Below are 20,611 nucleotides of genomic sequence, written 5' to 3'. Positions count from 1 at the left end.
CTGCAATATCGGAATCTTAAACTGTGAGAGTACCTTTTAGAGCCTGGGCAGTCTTGATCTCAGTGTCCTGCCTAACATTCCTTTGCCTAAGTACAGTGTGAGTACTTTATAGGGTGCTATACATTAGAAAAGAGCCATTGTAAAAGAGAAGTGCTTAAGCTCATTGTTCTCACATTGATGATGGCTTGTGAGGCTCAGACAGGATTGCAAGAAGTCAATGACATTTTAGAGGCACTCAAGGATGCAGAAAAAATTATTTCAGATAGCAAATACTGAGAAATGTGTTCAAGGAAGTTTTCACATTCGCTGGCCATGACCTGCAACTGATATAATCCACCTTGCTTGGATTGGGCTTGTTTCCCACAGCTACCTTTGTTTGTATAACATACTGTTCTGCAACACACAGCAAGAACTATTTGCACACTACACTAAAGTGTGATTTAATATTTGCTTAAAGCTTTCATTTTATTGTCTGGGCAAGGGCAGTTTCTACCACTGAAGTTAATAGCTAATCCACAACTACACCTTTGCTACCTAAAGTTCTAATTGTTAGCACAGCACTCAGATCCAGCAGCAAAAGACATAAACTACCTCTGCCTAACCTCACTGACAGAGGCAAAAGCGGCCCTTTAAGCAAAGCAATTTCTCCTTTACTTCTAAGAAAAGGTATTCAAGAAAAGTATACACTATTTCAGATTTGTAAAAAAACACTCTTATGATTACTTAGACACTTTCTTTACAGACAGATCATGGCAGGCACAGACTTGGGGGTTGTGATCCTCTGAATCACCCACTGTGAGCTGGAAACATGTCTGTCACATGAACTTATTTGCAGTTACAAAAATAGCACCATGAAAGACACAGATGTGTTGAGCACAAAAAATCAATTGAATTAGTTATTACAGAGATATTGCTTGACACTGGAGAATTTAAGAAAGAAATACTTTTCTCTTGTACACCCACAAAGTGTACTAAGGATTAAATGCTTGTACTTATGCTTGTTGAAATGATATGATCTAATGCTCCTTTTTCTAGAAATGCTACTCTTTCCTATGCCACAGGACATACAGGATATGAATAGTTAATAGGATTGGTTACAAAATGTGCTTTTAATTTAAAGCTTTTGTGTTGACCACAGACCAACAGCAATTAGCCTCACTTTGTGATCTGCAGCAGCTATTTCTATCTCAGAAGTTTCCTAAAATACTACTGAGCTAGAGTGAGACAACTCAACTCATCCTCATTTCTCATCTAAGCTGCATAAATATTATTAAACTTAACAAAGTTAGACTTCCTTGGATTCCCTCATCAATCTCAAATCTCAGAATTGTTCTGGCATCTAAAAATTTTAGTTTCTATATGCTTGAATGCAATGTGTTCAAATGTGTGAGAATTGGACCTCTGGAATTAAAGTTTTTCATTTCACCCCAGCACAGCTTTAGCAGAGCAGAGATTGTTCAAGCTTCTCATCAACACCCAACCTTTTTTTCAATACAGTCCAGGAGCATGCATCTCTAAATAGGAGAAGGACAAATGAAATCTCAAATCTAAACAGAAGAAGGAGAAATGAAATCTCAAATGAATGTATGTGAGATTACACAGCCATCCAGTGTTTGTCCATCTTTTGACTAATTCACCAGGTAGTTCTCAACATCACAAAGCACATTCTTCTAGCTGTTGACTGATCTGTGGAAATTAAGTGAAACTATTCACAGTCATTTCATCTTTTTACATCTTTTGGTTACCGTTGATCTGCCCCCATCTAAGTGGATGACACCAAAGTTGCAATGAAAAAAAAAAAAAAAAAAAAAGCCAACCATGTATTTTATACCCTATTCTATTAGCAAACTCGAATCTCAACATGACTAAAACTCAAGCGCTCTGGCCAGGTGAATTACTGACTCCCTTTCATCATCCTGGATGTCATCACTTCCACTGTACTCTGTGTATGTGTTTGCCACAGCATTTCAAAACGTCACTTCTGTGACTGAAGAAGATGCCACTTCCCATATTGCAGGGCCTTTGCCCACACCTCTGGCTGTGAAAAGCGGCACCTGGATAAACCAGGAGTGCAGCCCCTACCCTCTATTGTGTAGTTTGCTAAGGGAGTACTGCCATGCAGCAGTCTAATTTAGACAACACATTAAATAAATGGTAAAACTGAATTAATTTTTCAACCTCTCATGCTTCTTTCCTCGGTGCTTATTTCATTTTTGCCAATTGGGAAATGAAAACAAACGGAGTTGGTTTCACTTTTGTTTATATTTGGTTTCAATTTTATCCTCAAGTTTTGCTTTCATCTTTTTCATGTAACACTGTTGGGATTTCAAATGCTGCAGGCAAGCTGTCAGTAATTTAAAAACATTACTCTCCTATCCTGCCCATTTCCCTATTGCAGCATTATTTTTATTTTAGATAAACTTTTTAAGATGCTGTCACAATTTTAGAAAGTGTTTTGGGGTGGAGCTGTTTAGTTTTGATTTTACAGATTTATATGCCTTATCCAATTAAAGTCAATACTTCACTAGTTTCCACTTGATTCACGTTTCAGTTGCATATGAAGTCCTGAATACAGGATTCAACAAAACACCTTTAAAGAGCAGCCAGTACACCAAATACACAAAAGCCCACATCACACACCAAATGTGTTACACATATATGCAAGAAATGCACATAAAGAGCTAAATTTATTGCTACCTTAATTTATTTAACAACAAAGGCAGTATCTTGCTTAGATAAAGCTGTAAGAGGCTTGCCTGGGAGGCTTGCTGTCAAGCAATATACAATATCAACAGAAATATTACAGTACAGGCTTTGTCTTCTGTGCACTTATCAGGGCCCTTCAAGTCACATATATCCCTCCATACATATTAAAAAAAAAATAGAACTTAACCACAGGTCACACTTTTCAAAACCAAATGCGTAAGCAACCCTTCCTTCTTTTGTGCTGTATTAATCTTAAGTATCTAAGTCTTTTAAAAGTACTTAAAATAATTTTACAGCAAAAGGGAAATGGTTGGACAACATCCACTGTCACGTGCAGTTCAGAACAAAGGACAAATTTAACCAGTTTTGACACACCTTAATGCCATGCCTAACACCAGAAATATGCTGGAAGCTACAGACCAAGCCTGTCTAGGTTAGCTGAAAAACCATCAAACAGCAATCTGCCCTACTCTTTAATAGGCAGCAATATGAAAATTACTTCCAAGCTTATCTTGAAAGATAGCAACCTATATATCAACAATTGCATGTTAAATTAACTAAGAGTTAAAATTTAAATTCTGTACATGGGGTGAAAAAATATGCCACATGTAGGCAGATTTGCTCCTGGATGTGTGTCCAGGCTGCAACAAGATAAAATGTTGTCCTAAAGACTGCTGTACTTGATTTAATGCAATCTGCTCCCAAGCAATCAAAGGGGTCAGAAGATTTCTGGCATACAGAAAACTGGGCTTGCAATATATTACAAATTAAGAAATCAAATATTACTGTACTGCTTACCACTTCTTTCTTTCTTCTCTAGGTCATTCAAAAACCCAGTAATTTTACATGAGCTTCCAAGAAATTGCAAACATATCCAGCATTAACTTGAAGAGCAAGTTTTAAAACCTTTTCACGGTTCATCAATGAGAAGTATGTGCTGTACAATGTATTATGCTATATACAAAGTATCTTAATTTTAAATATTTATATATATGTAAATACATAGATATGTGCATCTGTCTATATATATTTACATACACATAGGCTGACACTAAACTCTAATCTATTATCATGGATTCCATTCCACTAACTGTTAATTGTTTATTTCAGTTTTCTTAATGGCTATTTTTATCTTTACACAAGAGTTTACACATAATCAATACAAAGAAGAACCTTCATACATTCCAATAAAATTTATGAAAAAAAAAATTCAACCAAACCAAAAAAAAAAAAAGAGGAACTTATTTATTTAATTCAACCAAATTATATTTGTCATAATGCTATTCATACATGAGGAATATGCAACTTAACAAATCTATTCCTCTCCTTCATTGTATCCAGAATCTTTTAAGCTTGCTTATTGTTTTGTTTTGCACTTGAGATCTCAAAGGACAAACCAGAAAATGTTTTGCACTAATCACAGTTTGTAGCAGTACTAGCTACAATAAAACTTCTGTAAATACTGCCTCATGGTTTATGCCCTCAATATCACAATCATTGCAGGCCTTTGAAGAATCAGGTTTCAAAAGAGCAATCTTTACAAATGAGACACAGAGATAAGCAAGAATAACAGGTGATTAGTTTTGTGTCTTTACCTAGGAACAGACCGTGACTTTTAATATATGATGCACAAAATACAAGCTGAGGTTCTGATCCTGCAAACGTCGGAGGAATTTTGCAGGGGTACCGCTCTGATGCAATGTTAAATGCATACAGGATACACTTAACCTGACTGTAACCAGTGTCTGGTTAACAAGGACTGGGGTAGCAAGCTGAAATTAAACAGGATCATCATAGGCTATTTTTTTCCTGGAAGTTTGATAAAATCTTATGCTACAAGTTTCACATAACAAAGGGCAATATGCGGTCTTGCTTCTCTCTGTTCTGTGCAAATGGACTGTAGCTTATGCTTCTCAGTGGAAATTTCTACTAGCAGTTTTCAGCAATGATTCTTGATCATCATCTACAGAAATTCTCTGTCAGCAGTCAGTGACCAAAATTTGACACTGAACTGTCGTGACTGCTAAGTTGCACAGCAAGTTTCTCTCCAAAAGACTGACTAATCACTCGTGAACCCGAGTAAACTCCTGACATACACTCAGTGGCTGTGAACACCACAATTTACGTATTGCAGGACAAACATCTGGTTTTTTGAAGTTGCCTCCCAGTTGTTTTATTTGGGTATCATTTATCTTGCCTCTTCACTTTCTTCATGACAGTAATGATTTTAAAGAATATCCCCACAGTTCCTCAAGTCGCTTCTTTTCCAAGTTACTTACTCTTTCACAAAAGCTCCTTCCTACCCTTCATCATCTTTGACATCCTCCTCTGTAGCTCAGCAAATTTCACTACTTCCTGAATCAGGAGAGGGGAGCAATATGGATTTGTAGTGGCATGATGGTGCTTTCTATTTATTTTTTTAACTCCTTCCTAATAATTCCTAACCTGTCTTGTCCTTTATTAGCCACATCTTGGCACAGAGCTTATCTTTTCATTGGATTATACAAGTTGTATGATTTTTTTCCTGAGTAGAAAGTCAGTTCATGCTTCATTTTTGTGTGCAGAAAATTAGGATTGTAATCCCTTCCCTGCATATTACAGTGAAATTGGTCTGTACTGAACTTCATCTGCAAACTTACATCACACTTTCAAAATAAAATTTTTCTGCAGACTTTGTTGTTCAGCCTTTGGGATTTTCATGCTCCAAATGAGTTAATACGACCACCAAACTTGACACATTCCCACCTATCTCTTCCTCCATCCCTTGAAAGGCATAGGCCCTGGCCAGACTTGGGGTGAGGGGTACAACCTCTTTTCACTGAGCAAACTGGCCACAGCTACACAGCCCAAAGCAAACTGATCCCACTGTGAAACTGGCCCTACTTTAGTAAGGACTACATCAACCAGACAGCAGCTCAGCAATACCTTTAGAGAACACTGGAATAGTCATGACACTCAACTCCCTGGCAACAAAAGTCAGGCCTAGTCTTTGTCACTGTTTCACACTCATACCCATGTTCATTAGTCCCATTCCCTAACCCTTGGCAACCAACCAACCAACCAAAAATGCCCATCCTCGAGTTCTGAGTCTCCGCAGAAACCCTGAAAAAGGGACAGCTCATTTATCACATCCCATTTCTGGAGCACCAAAGCAGGCCTACTCAAGGAGTTACACACAAGAGGCAACATAACTGCAACTTTCCATTTAGGTTGTTTCAAAACTCTGCAACAAGTATCACCTCCTGCCTTCTACTTCATCCTTCCCAATGGTTTGTTCTCATACCCTCTCCTACAGACGCTTCACTTTGGAAAACTCTCCGACATGTTCACTCCTTAAAAAAAAAAAACTCTTTTTCCTCTTGCAAAAGAAGCTCCTTAAACTGTTTCTTGGTGAACCAAGGCTCAGAGAATTTGTTCCACTCTTCCACTGACTTTATCTTCTTTGGGCACTCCTTCTACGCATGGATAACTTATCAGCAAGCTTCCTGGGTTTGATGAGCTTCAAAGAGTATATTCTAATTGTTCTCATGCCTTTAGCAGCATGAATCTTTGGCTTACCTAATTGTGTTTGACACATTTTTAATGTTCTTTTCCACCTTTCCCATTTGAAGACAAAACCTTAAGATTTGAAAAAGGTCTTTTTACTTGTACTGAGCTGCTTTACTTTGCTTGTCAGCCTGCTCAGCTTTTTTGGTATTTTTGACAGATGGCATACAATTGCTTTGAGCCTTTAGTATTATTGTCTTTGAAGAATTACATGCCACTTGCAACTATTTTACAATTTTGGCTGCCTCTCACCATTTGATTAATTTCTTTCCTCGCTACATAAAGAACTACTTTGGAAGAGTAAACACTGCCACAACAACTCTTGCCTTTGCAGCTCCTGAAACAACACTGAGTTTAAGGACGTTATGATCAGTGTCATGGCAGAACTGGCTGGGATTTTGAATGCAAAATTCTGAACTTAATTCTTGCTGGCCAGTACCTCGCCCAGAGTTGTTTCCCCCAGTGTATTTGTACAAGCTACACCCAGAAAGTAGGGGTTTTTGGCACCTGGGCAAATGTCATGTTGCGCCATGACATAATCTACGTGGGGGCAACTGAGGCCTCTCATTAACAATCATATTTCCTACTCCTGGAGTTTCTCTAGGCTCCCTTAATATATGACAGTTCTTGCCAACATCTAAGTTGGGCAGTCAGTCATACAGCCCTAATCTCTCTACTCTTCCTACACTGGCCTAGAACATCAAAACATGGGACCCTGTGTTACTTCCCCAAACAGTTATTTCCTCTTTAACAAAAAGTTTCCCACATCATGCACATGCAAGCTACTCAGTCCTCTCTATGCATCTACAAAGTTTTTGATATTCCAAGTATTCTATCATGGAGATGTTTTAACACCATGAAGGTGATGCACCACTTCAAGAGAGAGAGTGTCATGGCAAACTTTACAATCCTTATCCGTCAGCCTTTCCCCACCGTTTGGTTTTTAAACATATATTAATCTATATACAGTATATATAAGCACATGTTTTCATTGAAGGCATACATAGCCTGGGCGCAAATTTATCTACATAAAGCCCATTCTTCTAATGTAAACTCTATTTACTAAAAAAAAAAAAAAAAAATTTTCTCTTGAATCTTTGCACCATGTTTCCTTCATCATTTTCTCAACTCTGTATTAAAATTGCCCCTAACTCCACTTGCTCCCACACATTAAAGACATTTTCTCAATGGAGAAAGGGGCCTTTAACCCCTTCTTCCTAATAGCCTGCATGTTACTTCTCATACCTCTTGGCTACCCATTTCCACACAGTGTGGCTTGTGATGAACAGCTCTTCTCTAGAGACTGACTTGACATCTCCTAAAATCTGTCACTTCTGTCATCAGCAAGTGACAGGGTAGCAGTGCTAATATATGTGCCAAACAATAATAGTGACTGCCTGCTTTACCCGCATCTGCCAACCTGCTGGGACCCCCAGGCTCAGGGAGATAACACAGGGCTCAGCAGGCTGACACCTTGCCGTGCCCGAACCTCACTGAAGAGCTGCAGTGTGGCACACGAAGTGATACTGTGCCTAAGGAGCTGGAGCTCTCACAACTTTCATCATGGTTCCCCAGCAAAAAGGGACACATGAAGTAATTCCCTGGCAGCATGCTACCAACAGGGGCCAAAGGACACTGATGCATCTGAAGGGGCTGGTGGCAGAGAAAGACAGCAATTCAGACTGAGACCATCTGCCTCACACATCAATTCTGCTACTTTTGTGTGACTGTCTCTGTGTTAGGGTAAATTTAAATGCTGCTGCTCCACTCAATTCTCTTTTTATGGTACTAACAGGCATTCTGCAAAGATTGTTAAGACTTAAATAAAATAACTGTGAACTTAAACATATTGTATTTCATTTTCTTTTACAACTGCTCATACCTTCAAGAGAATGCTGTCCGCAAGACCTTAGCACGGTAAGGTGGGCTATAAATTACAGCTGTACACTTACCGGAAGGAAAGTTCTGCACTCCGGAATTCCTTTATCTGAGCTCTGTGTCTAAAGAATTAAGGTTGAGACACGGACTCTGCTGCTTAGGAGCTCACACTAACCAAAACAAGAGTCAAAGGCCTAAGTACCTCTGGGAATCTGGGTCGAGGGATCCAACCCTTCAGGTACTTGCAAATTCGATTCCGGCCATCGCAAGACGCTGGAAATTTGACCCTGCGTACTGCGCACAAAGGAAATCCTTGTTCCTAACTTCCCTCTGGGGTTTGGCGTCCAGCGCTTGGCTCTCTGCTCGCTAGCGTGGGGCAGGACAGCGCCTGCAAAGGCGGCCGCGCCGCCGTGCCCGCCCGGGAGGCCGCTCCTGCAGGGCACGGAGCGGCCGCGCCACTTCCTCCTTCCGCCGCTCCCGCGGGACCCGCCCGCCCGCCGCGGCCCCGCCGCATCTGCCCCCTCCGCACCGCCGCTGCCGTGCCCTCACGAGGGTGGGATCCCGGGCCGCCCCCGGCCCCCGCTCCCTCCCCGGCCCGGCGGGCGGCGGCGCTGGGCCGGGGGGCGGCGGCCCCGCCCCGCCGCTTGTGTAACGGGCCCTGCGCGAGGCGGGCCGGGCCCCGCCCCGCCCCGCCCCCGGCCCCGCGGGGGCAGCGCCCCCCCCGCCGCTCCGACCCCCGCCCGCGGCCCCTCCGCCCGCGCCGCCGCCGCTCCCCTTCCCTTATCGGAGCCGCCGCAGCCGCCGGCCCCGCAACAAGTGCGGGGGCCCTCCGGCCCGGCCCGGCCCGCGCCGCGGCCCTCCCGACCCAACGCCCCCGCCTTTGTCCGGGCGCCCGAGCTCCCTTCCCACCCGGGAAGCGGCGGGTACCCCCCGTCCGCTCCATCTCCGCCGCGGCCGCGTCTTCCCTTCCCCCCCCCCGCCCCTTCTCAAATGCAGCCGCGGAATCGGGCTCGGCCCCTGTCGCTGTAGCCCGACCTTTTGTTATTAAAACCGATGCGCATCTGCCCGGGAGCCCCCGCTGCCCCGCAGACGGAAACGGCAGCAATGCGGAAAAATAAAATGAAAATTAAACACGAAGAAAAGAATAAATAGAAAAAAAAATATAGAAAACAATTCAAAATTACCTTGCCGGCCCGTTTTCGCGGCCCTTATATAATTCCTCAAGGTTACCGCCGTTGCCAGGGGACACGAAATGGAAATGAAAACAGGCGCTGAATAATCGCGGGAGCAAAACTAAAAGTTCAGTGCCTCCGCCCGGGCGGAGAGAGGGCCAGATCGAAAGCAAAACAAGGAGAGGAAGCGGCGAGGCCGCCGCCGCTTGGAAATCCCCCCGCCTCTCCGCCGGGCCGGGCCGGCCGCGCAGGCGGCGGGGGCAGGGCTGCGGCGGCGGGCGCGGAAGCGCTGCGCCCGTCACCGCCGCGCCGGGGCACGGCACAGCACAGCACAACACAGCGCCGGGGCACGGCACAGCACAGCACAGCACAGCACAACACAGCGCCGGGGCACGGCACAGCACAGCACAACACAGCGCCGGGGCACGGCACAGCACAGCACAGCACAACACAGCGCCGGGGCACGGCACAGCACAGCACAGCACAGCACAACACAGCGCCGGGGCACGGCACAGCACAGCACAACACAGCGCCGGGGCACGGCACAGCACAGCACAACACAGCGCCGGGGCACGGCACGGCACAGCACAGCACAGCACAACACAGCGCCGGGGCACGGCACAGCACAGCACAGCACAGCGCCGGGGCACGGCACAGCACAACACAGCGCCGGGGCACGGCACAGCACAGCACAGCGCCGGGGCACGGCACGGCACAGCACAGCGCCGGGGCACGGCACGGCACAGCACAGCGCCGGGGCACGGCACGGCACAGCACAGCGCCGGGGCACGGCACGGCACAGCACAGCGCCGGGGCACGGCACGGCACGGCACAGCGCCGGGGCACGGCACGGCACAGCACAGCGCTGGGGCACGGCACGGCACAGCACAGCGCCTGGGCACGGCACAGCACAGCACAGCGCTGGGGCACGGCACAGCACGGCACAGCATAGCGCCGGGGCACGGCACAGCACGGCACAGCGCCGGGGCACGGCACAGCGCGGGGCTCCGCCACAGACCCCCGCCCGGCACCGGCTCCCCCTGATCCCCGGCCTCCCGCAACACGCGCTGGGCCCGCTGGGCTCCACCGAGAGCTGGAGCCAGCCCCGGGGAGCGAGGGAGCACTGTTCTGGGACGCACAAACCCAGCGCTCAAAGCAGGTTTTGCCGGAGACCAGAGAGAAATCCTTGCCGCTCAGCTCCACCAGCAAGGACTGAATCGCTCCTTGCGTCTCTAGCCCCTCTGCTGAGGTGGGAGGCTCGATTTCGGTCTGGTACACGCGCATGCTAGAGCTGTCATTTGGAAAAGTACAATGTCGTAGTTCCACAACGAGGACAATTACAGATCAGATCCTTTGAACCCAGCGAGGCTCAAGCGGCTGGCTTACTTCAAGAGAGGGCTCTTGGATTTCAACAGATTTTACAAACTGCCGTTAGTTGAGGAGTCAATGTAGGGACCAAAGCTTTCTCCAGGATTTTGATAATCATGATTCAAGCTACAGTAAATAAAATTCACTGAGGTTGCAATGTGCCATTCCTAGCCCTAGCCATAAAAGATAAAGGAAAACAGCACTTGGAGGCTGGAGAAGATATGAAATGTCGTAATTTCAAAAGGCTGTATATGGAGACAGACAGGTGTACATCTCTCCCTCGCACACATATCTGTCTATATCTGTGCTGTATGCACATACATACAAAGTATTCAGGTAGCCAAAGCGGTGCAGCTCCTTATGCAGATGCATGATGCGCGGCCGGCAGCGCTGGGATAAGTGCCGGGACACCGGGGGTTGTTCAGGGAGTGGCACAGCGGAGTGGTTAAGGAGCTGTGTGCTCTCCAGCTGCAAATGGAGGGGGAGCTGTTCTCCAGGTGCTGTGTGCTCTGAGGATCCTTTGTGGCAGCATCCCTGGACGTGCAGAGGACACCGAGCTAGCAAGGGAGTCCACCCTTGTGGGTGACGAGACCTCCTGTTGTGAAAAGGCTTTCTTTGCACTGGGAACATTATCACAAAATAAATTAGGTTGTCAGAGACCATGGGTGTCAGCAATCTACCACCTCCCAAAAAACCACTGTGGCCTAGAAGGTGGCTGTGGCCCACACGTGCACCAGTGAAGGAGGAAAGGTCAAGGAAGTGGTTTGGGAAGCAAGACATAGGGTGCCAAGTAGGACAGTAGAATAATCTCCTAAACTTCTATAGAAACATTCCCAGCAGTAACGAGAGAGCCACATTCATGTGGAGGGACACAGGTTCCCAAAGCAGCTGCACAAGAGAAGCAAGAAAGGTCCTACTCACATGGCTGATATTCCTAGATACTTCCAGAAGAGATTAATTTCCATGAAGCCACAGGGGAATGAGAATGAGGGTTATGGGACACCTGGTTCAAACTGGCATTTTGACTGAATAGATGTGCAGGGAAAGGAAATATTCAGCAAGACATGGTAGTGACAGATCACAGCTTATGTAGGAGGGTCAACTAGGCTGTGGCTATAGGGAAAGAGACTATGAACTCCATGAAAAAAGAAGCAGCAAAATCAGCAAACTCCAGTAACTAAAGCCAAATTTTCACAGACTTAAGGTCTAACTAGGATAATGGTAGGGTATTAGTGCCCTCTGACCAGGTGGGAGATGGTTAATATGGCCAGGTTGGATTAGAGAGGAGTAAAATGATTGAAAGTGAGAAATTTCTAACCAACTTGTTCCCATTCAGAAATAAGATCTAACAGTTGCATAAGAAATAAGAAATAGCTCATGGAAATGAAACTTAGAAATGAGATCTAACCCAGGGAAGAATTGGCTCAGAACTCCAAAACTATCCCAAAGCTGGTTGGAGATGTCAGGGTGAAACGCAAAGAACAGAATGGGGAGGGCTGCAACATGCCTCCCGAGGATCGCTTTGGCCCATGTGTGACAGAAACAGTAAAGACCCAGAGAAAAGCAACAAACATGAAGAAAAATATGGAGCCACCCTGGTGTTAGAGTGATTCAAGGATTTAAGTGATCAAGATTATACAGGATGGAGAAGTGATAAACAACAGAAAACAGTCAGACCAGAGAAAACAACGAGTAGAGAGGAGTAGGCATGGATTATTTGCTTTATTTTCTAATGTAAGAACTAGAGAGCATCAAGTGAAACTAGCAGGTGGCCAATTTAAAGCAAACAGAAGAAGGTGGATCTTCATGCAGCCGGTAATTAAACAGTAGGACATCTTCCTTTGAGGTGCCAGTAGTTCACAGGGGATCCCAAAAAAGCACCTGTACACATTCATGGAAGAAAAAAACTCCATGAGATCGATTAAATGTAAAACCACCAACTCTGCCTCAAACAGCTCCCAAAGCCACAAATTTCTAGGGGCTAGAACCTCTTTGGTACCCTTCAAAAAGTCCTGAATAGAAATGCCTGCAACTGATTCAGGGCAGGAATGCTACTCCAACACCTCCTTCCAAGCAAAGAGCAGAGTGACTTGGGCTGGCTTTTGCGATAGTCAGTAGCTGTTATTTTTTCTAGTATGTGCTTTTAATTTGTTTGCAGAATGAGCCAGCTGTGAAAATTACTGTAGTTTATGTATCAATAAATATTGTGTAGAAAAAATACCATCATTTTAATACTTTAATGTCTCATTCAGAGGACACTATTCACTAAGTGCCATTGCTATGAATTACATTAGTTGGTTTTGGTCAAGGGAAACAGTGGGCTTCCCTGGGAAACACTAGCCAAGCCATTGGGCAGAATTTGCAGCTCGCTCTTGCCATTTCCTCCTACCACCTTCACCTGATCTCAGTGGAGCACCTTCAAGGATCTTGATACATTCTGTGCATTGACAAAGGCCTTTCCCTACACGTCTCCTAGCACCACAAAATCAGAAGTTATACCAGAAGTTAAATCTTCTGTTGTGATTCCTTTTTTTAATGCTGAAAGGTAATGGGAATGGGCAGCTTTCATTTTTTAAATTTAACTTTCAGCAGTGACTCATTCCCTCCAAAAAGAGACTTTAACCTCTTGTGACTTTGCTGTTTCAGGGAGATATGGGAGCTTTAAAATCAGAGAATTTAACCCAGAAGTGTCACATATCCACAGCCTTTCTTCTGCAGAACTGCCAAATTTTGCCACTTATTCTTTTAACCACCTTCTTTAGGGATCTGGCTACTGGAATTAGTTGTTTCCACTAATATCCTGCCTTTCCTTCACAAATGAGTCTGTTTTCTAGTCTGGAGTTCATTTCTGTGAGAAAAAAAAACTTCAAACTGGGAATCCCCTAAGTTCTAGAAGGTAAATAAATGTGCAATATGCCAGCCATTTTGGTGTGGGTTTTGTTTGGTTGGTTTTGCTTTGTTTTGTTTTGCAAGTTTAATAATATTTTTGAAAAGCTAAATAACATTTATGATATCTTCCCTTTTTGCAGCTTTTGTTTTGGGTTTTACCCTATCTTTATGTGGAGCTGACTATACCATCATTTTGGTTCTTAAAATCACTGTCACAGGCATTGGGACTATTCATAGGTAGAATTAGAGAAGGTGAATTTTGTCATGGAGCTGGGACTCAAGCTTACCTACTCACCTACAGCTGACCTGTTTATTTTTCTGATACATTAAAGTAGGAAAGCTAATTTATGTTACGGGCCAGTATCAAGAAAAGAAATCAATTGCTAAAGTCTTATAATTCTTACTTTAATAGTATTGCCCACATCTTCCTGAGTGCCTACACCCATTTTTAAACATGATGAACAGTTAAATTTATTTTCAGTTTTAATTTGTTCTGTGAAAAACATTCTGATGGTGATGTAATCTTTTGCACTGATATTTTTACATACTAGATAGGAATGACACTTTTCTTATTAAAAAAGAGAAAAACAGACAAACAAAAAACCCATGAGACTTTTAGGGCTGAGAATTTAAAGTATTTGCATATTACTGTAACACAAATAATCACCCAAAGTATAATGGAAAAGTGTTGACTAAAACTATAACCTGTGACAGACATTATTCTACTAAGAAATTGTTACGCCTTCCCAATCATAATGGTCTGGCTGCAGCCAGGTGCTGGAGGAGGACAGGTAACTGGGAAGAGCCTGTCTGCTGAGCCCAAACCAAATACATGACATAGGAGAACACTACTGAGGACTATAGTGCCTATTCATGTTCCTTGTCACTGCTTTTGTTTGGCTGCAGTACTTCAGCCCATCGCTCTGCCAGCTCAGCTGCTGTACACAATTGGCTTTATTGAACAGGAGCAAAGAGAACCAGGACAGCATTGTGAGATGGTTTTGATTACTCACATCTCTTGGCCCACAGAGCAAAATTTAGGGAGGAAAGAAGTCCTTTAAAAACACATACAGCATCTTGACATTTCAGGGCTGGAGGGGAGTTTGGCACAGAAATCCTGGATGGGAGGCAGGCTGCTTCAGCAGATCACACCTGAAAGTGATCCCACTTAGCCCAGCTTCAATAGAGTGTTTCAGCTTTTATGGCAATTTTCCCAGTGAAACTGAGAAAGAATATAAAGATACGTGATATGTTGCCCATTGGCTTGACAAAGCAGAATGAATATGTTTCTTCAGGATACTAATCAGGTATTAAGAGCTCTGCTTCATATCATGTATAAACACATCCTTTGATTTATTAATTCAAAACTTATTTATTGTTAAAAATAGTTCAATTCTCTTTGTAGAGGGGAAAGACACTTTTCTCTTTTCAGCTTCCTGTTTGTAGTGGATTTTCACATTAAAAGGAGAATTTCCAGGGATAGGCATTGCAGAAATGTTCACCAGGCACATTGTCCCATCAATCACTCTCCCAAGCAGATGATATTCTTCCTTAAATCCTGCCATGGTCCCATGGCTTTGTGGGGAGAAAAGTTCCACCCCATGATAGGAGTGTTTTCCTACCCTCCAAAACTGGAGGACAGGAGGACAGACGGAGCCAATCCACCCCTTGGTCTTACCCCAGACCACACTGGGTATCCTCTGACAGATGTGCCCACATGGACAAACCAGCATCCCAGCTCCCATCCCTACTTGTCATGGTCCATGCCAGTGCATCCCTTTGCTGGCCAATGGGAGTTGTCAGGGACCATTGCCCATCTCAGAAGGAGAAGCAAGAGGTGCTGGGATGTGGCCACCTCACTGACTTCTCAATGGTGAAGGAGACAGGGATGTCCAAAAGCAGGGGGTCCTCCTCAGGAGCTTTTCTGCTGACACAACAGGAAATTCTCTGTATGCCCCCCAGCTTGTCTGACCCTGCAGAAACCTCCTATGCTACAGCTTTGGGAGGCTATTTAAATATAGCTCCAGCCTTTCCTCCTTGGTGCACTCTCCAGCTCATACTGCAACACCACCCAACATGACCACAAAAAGAGAGAAAAAGGAGGGACCCAGTTATAAACAGTTAATTTAAGGCTTTTCTATCTGAAGTTAAAATGGTCACTACAAGTTACAAATCTGTTTGCAACTCACCACTCTCTTTAAAGCTTTGGCTCTTTCACCTTTCCTAATCGGTGTTTAATTATTAACAAAAGAGTAATTTTTGGATAACAAGTCCTGTCTGCTGACTGCCTTAATGCATACAGCCTGGCAACACTGATCTCCAGAGTGCTTCTCCATAACCTCTGCACATCCAGCTCACCATCAAAGCAAGAGCAGATGCAGCATCTTCTGGATGCACTGTACTAGCTGAAGCTGAGCTCCTCTGCTGCACCTTCAGTGCTAGCTAGTCGAGTCCAGCAAGTTAATTTTCTGAAAGGCAGCAGCTGGCCCTGCTGAGTTGTTTCTGGAGTGCAGCTCATCCACGACTCATCTCTCCTGCAGCCCATCTCACTGCACTTCTTTTCTGACAAGTAATTTCTGCCACTCTGGCTGTTGCCCTGCTCTCAGGTTTGCTAAGCCCACATAACTGAGGCTTTCAGAAGTGAGTGGATAATCAGTGTCAAGGTCTGAACAAGAAACCTTGCAGGGCACAGTAAAAGCTGACATCAGTTTTCAGTAATCTATTCCCAGAATCTTCCATTGCTACTGACATCTTGATAGCATTACAGGGACATTATGTGGCATATTTTTGAGGAAACTGCCTTGAGTTCTTCAGAGAACTGCTGTAATGCAGCTGGAAAAATGCTGAGTTGGTGTCTGAGCACAAGGGATCTCAAAACCATGGACAGGGCTGCTTTAGCACTTTAAAAGAAAGAGGTTGTGGGAGGGTAGGGTGGAGGAAAACTCCTGGCTATTTTAATAGAGAACATGAGTAGGAGCTTTATTTTGAATGGCTTCTTTAATTAGTGACATGCAATGCAGAAGCAAGGCTCGTGATGCACTCTACCTGCTGACTTCCCAAGCGCAGACCAGAGAGAGGCAGACAGATAAAAGACCATTGCCATGCAGGGGAGTTTTGAATGGGCTGAGCTAAAATGCCCAAATTAAAAAATAGCCAGGAGATCAATCAACCTTGATCTTCAGAGGGACTGTCTCTTAAGGTAGGCTAGTGGAGTCAGCGCCAGCTCAGACTCAGGAAATTTGTTACCTTCCCAGTCTTACCTGTCTGCTGTGAGTTTTCCTCATTACCGTTATTTCTCTCAGACTATGTGGATGATAAGTTCCCAGAGATAACAGCTGTCTCTTCTTACTCACTGTTAAAGTGTCTAGTACAAAAGTGTCTCTCTGTCTCAGGAACCCTGCTCTTGTGCAGTGCTACAAGAAATAATATTGCATTGTAGGGTGGTTCTCCAGTAGTGCAATTATTTTGTGCTTGAGTTTTTAGAATTTCAAATAAATCAACAACGATCAGAAGCAAAAATTTAGGCAATTTAAAGCTAGGACAATGCTTGTTTCCTTCACTCTGTAAGTCATGGCATGACACCTGGACCCATGAACCCAATTGGATTTCAGTAGTACATTATGACAGTGGGACTATTTTGAAAAACATAACTCAGGTGCTTGTGGTCACTATTTGCATCTTGCTTTCAGTAATTACATGTGGGGTGGCAAATCCTCCTTCTAATGAAAGGAGTACTCCACAGGTATGCATGTTATGATGTTTATAAGCAGTAACCAACCCTGCAGGAAAGTTTTAGTATGCAGATACCAAAAGCAGAGGCAAGAGTAAACAGCCACCAGGCTGAGGCAGAGTTCCTTCTTTCACACTAAAGTAGTTCCATGGGAATGCTGACTCACATGTTCCCTGTATAATAGAGGTGGAGAAAAAGCAATTATGTATAATTTCACTGCATTTCTTTTCCTGCTGCACTGCCATTTCACTTGTGGAGTGGATCTGGCTGAAGAGTGAAGAGTTCTCTGTATGGGAAAGCCTTATAAAATTGTGCCTTGGGCTGGATATGTACAAGTCTGATAAGCAGGTGTTAATAGTTCCAAATCAGCTTTAAAGGAAGGGTCGTGTTTCACTGCTTGTCAAGCCAAATCTTAATGCACATAAACCTGTTGTAAATAGTTTGTTGAATAGTTGCAGAGAACATTTACACAAAAGCTGTTTGAAGATCTGCTGGTAGTGTTTGTGCAGACTTCCCCTCTCTTTTCCAACTGAACTGTGTATTTAAGGTTTTCATTACATTCTCTCCCCGTTCTTCCCAACCTGGGGAATCTTGTTCATCTTCTTGAAAAAAGAACATTTCAGCTTATCTGCAAGTACTTGATCATCTGCTGGTACTGGTCCATGACCAATTGTCCAAAGCAGCGTGACTTTTAGCACCTGGCACTCTCAGCAGCAGCATTTCACTTCACCAGCGGAGAAGTCACAGACATTGTCCAGTCAATGACTTCTCTCCCTTGGCCAGAGCCAAATACCAGTGCATTAAATAGTTTCATGTGCAAAAGGGAGCAGACATGGAAGATAGCTCTGAGAAGAGCTTCACTACCTGCCCTATCATCACATCTGTTTACTCATGTCAAGAACTTCAGCTACACTGTTGCTTTCCTGTCCCTCTAATTGACAGCACAGCTAAACTATAATACCAACCAGAACCGATGAAGATACACTGTTGTTTTTTCTCCTTAAGTCACAGGGGCTGGATTCATAGAATCAATAGAATGGCTTGGTTGGAAGGGACCTTAAAGATCATCTAGTTCCAACACCCTTGCCATGAGCAGGGACACCTTTCATTAGACCAGATCGCTCAGAGTCCTATCCAATCTGGCTTTGAACACTTCCAGGGATGGAGCATCCACAACTGCTTAGGGCAACCTGTTCCAGTGCCTCACGACCCTCACTGTAAAGAATCTCTTCATACCACCTGATCTAAACCTGCCTTCTTTCAGTTTGAAGCCATTCCCTCTTGTCCTGTCACTACATGTCCTTGTAAAAAGTCTCTCTCCATCTGTCCTGTAGGTACCCTTCAGGTACTGGAAGGCCTCAGACAGGTCACGCTGAAGCCTTCACTTCTCCAGGTTGAACAACCCAAATTCTCTCAGCCTTTCCTCATAGGAGAAATGCTCCATCCCTCTAAAAATCCTGGCGGCTCTCCTACAGATTCAGTCCAACAGGTCCAAGTCCTTCCTGTGCTGAGGACCCCAGAGCTAGACTCAATAGTCCATGTGGGGTCTCACCAGAGTGGAACAGAGGGGCAGAGTGACCTCCCCTGACCTGTTGGCCACACTGCTTTTGATGCAGTAGTTATGATAGTCCTGATGAGCTGAAGACATGAGGAAAGTAAAAAAAGACAGGTTGCTCAAAATGCCTCTTTGCCCCACTTTGTTCATGGTTCTGGTGAAAACATGACCTCTCCCTAAAATCCCAGTGCTCTTCAGATCCTCATCTCCTACTTTGTGCCAGAACTTCAACGTTGTTGCTCGCACGCTAAAGCTGGTTATTTTGTTAACTTAAAGGAAATGCACAAAGGACAAAACCCACAGGGCTTGGAGGGCTCATTGAGTGTCCATTATCACAGGACTGCTGTCCACCTGCCTTTGTTATCCATGATTGTGGAAACTGGGAATAGTGGATGCACAGCCCCCAGCCCACCTGACCCAACATGGCTGTCTGGATTTTACCAGGCCAAAGCCAGCAAATCCCTGCTGGAAGTTAAACTTCTGTAAGATAGCAGGGCTTGATGCGCTGCCAGGTACCACAGCAGTCAGTGGGGGCACACAGGTGAGACCTCAGGTAAAGCCTCTCCTCGCTGATTGTGCCTTAAAATGCCTTTTCTCCTATCCCTCCCTTCCCCCACAGCCCCCACTCAGGATCTCACTTTATCTCATTAGATCTGAGTTTCAGTTTTCCCATTTCCCAACCAAAATCCCCACGAGACCTCAGTGAGTTGAGTTGCAGGGTTTGGCTGTGGCTGTGCTACTGTCTCCCATATATGCCTCCGAGACCTGGAGCAAAATCAGCCTGGAAATGGGCGGCACCTGCAATGCTGTTGACTTTTGCCTGCAATCAGTGTTTGGAGTGTTTTGCAATATTTTTCGAGATGGCAAAACAAATGACCCTCTGTTTTAGAAAGGAGGTAAATGGTGAACTCCACTACAGATGCCTTATCTCTTGTAGTTATGGAGTGGTCAGGACACAGTTGAAAAAGGAAGCCTGAAGTAGAGGAAGCTTGCCTCTGTGTTTTTACACGTTTTCAGCTCTGATCTTTGGATTGGTTGCATTTCGCTTCAATCTTTTGCGGGGCCCTTGCCCAGAAACATCTCATTGCTCAGTGCCACATCTGCACGTACATCCATGCTGGAATCTCGTTTCCCAGCTTAAGTGTGATACCACCATGGGGTTTTTTTCCCTTGCTATCATAATTCAACTGCAAGTGTGATTCTAAGGGACACAGCTTAGAGCTCAAATCCAGAGTAGGCCAATGAATGGACTGGCTCCCAGTGAATCTCCCCAAAGCTTCATACTTGTAACCTAAATGCAAGACAGTGGCAAGTTTAGTGGGGTAATTATCAGTCTTGTGAAATGTAGATTCTTTTTAAATCACCTCCATCATTAAAATAAAGGAATAGTAGAAGGTCACAATGTCTTTGCACTGCTTTCATTCTGCTCAGCTGCACACAGGTTTCAACACCCTGTTAATCTCAGGCGCCATAAACACCTGTGATCAGTGCAAGAACGAATCACTCTCAGCAGCTGTCGCTCACCTTCTCCCTGGTGAAGAAACATGCACAGGAATCCTTTGCCACGGCCACAGGCACCCAAAAAAAACCCTGATAAGACCTCACCCCTTCATATGCATGGCATGAAAGGAACATAAACAGGAAGCAAAAGCCACAGGAAATTTGACAACTGAAGTTTCTCTGTTCATAGGGTTTGGGTTTTTTCCTAGTTTATTGCTATGTCTTATGTCAGTAAAGAGTGTTTGCTTTCTCACTCTGTTTAGACCT

The 20,611-nt window shown here is 44.5% G+C and overlaps 1 protein-coding gene across 7 annotated transcripts in view; it reads right to left on the bottom strand.

Moving 5' to 3' along the window:
• The window catches only part of IRF2 (interferon regulatory factor 2), a 39,447-nt gene extending 29,805 nt beyond the window's left edge, over positions 1–9,642 (bottom strand). For 3 of the 7 annotated variants that reach the window (XM_068186946.1, XM_068186951.1, XM_068186953.1), the window contains exon 1: positions 9,315–9,642. The gene's annotated coding sequence lies outside the window, so the exon portion shown is untranslated. The other 4 variants (XM_068186947.1, XM_068186949.1, XM_068186950.1 and 1 more) reach the window with 4 other exon arrangements.
• Between the last annotated feature and the right edge of the window lie 10,969 nt (positions 9,643–20,611).

Source organism: Anomalospiza imberbis, chromosome 4 (assembly GCF_031753505.1).
Source record: "Anomalospiza imberbis isolate Cuckoo-Finch-1a 21T00152 chromosome 4, ASM3175350v1, whole genome shotgun sequence".
Taxonomy (NCBI): domain Eukaryota; kingdom Metazoa; phylum Chordata; class Aves; order Passeriformes; family Viduidae; genus Anomalospiza; species Anomalospiza imberbis.
Note: the sequence above shows the minus strand (reverse complement) of the source record. Positions and strands in the feature narration are given on the sequence as shown.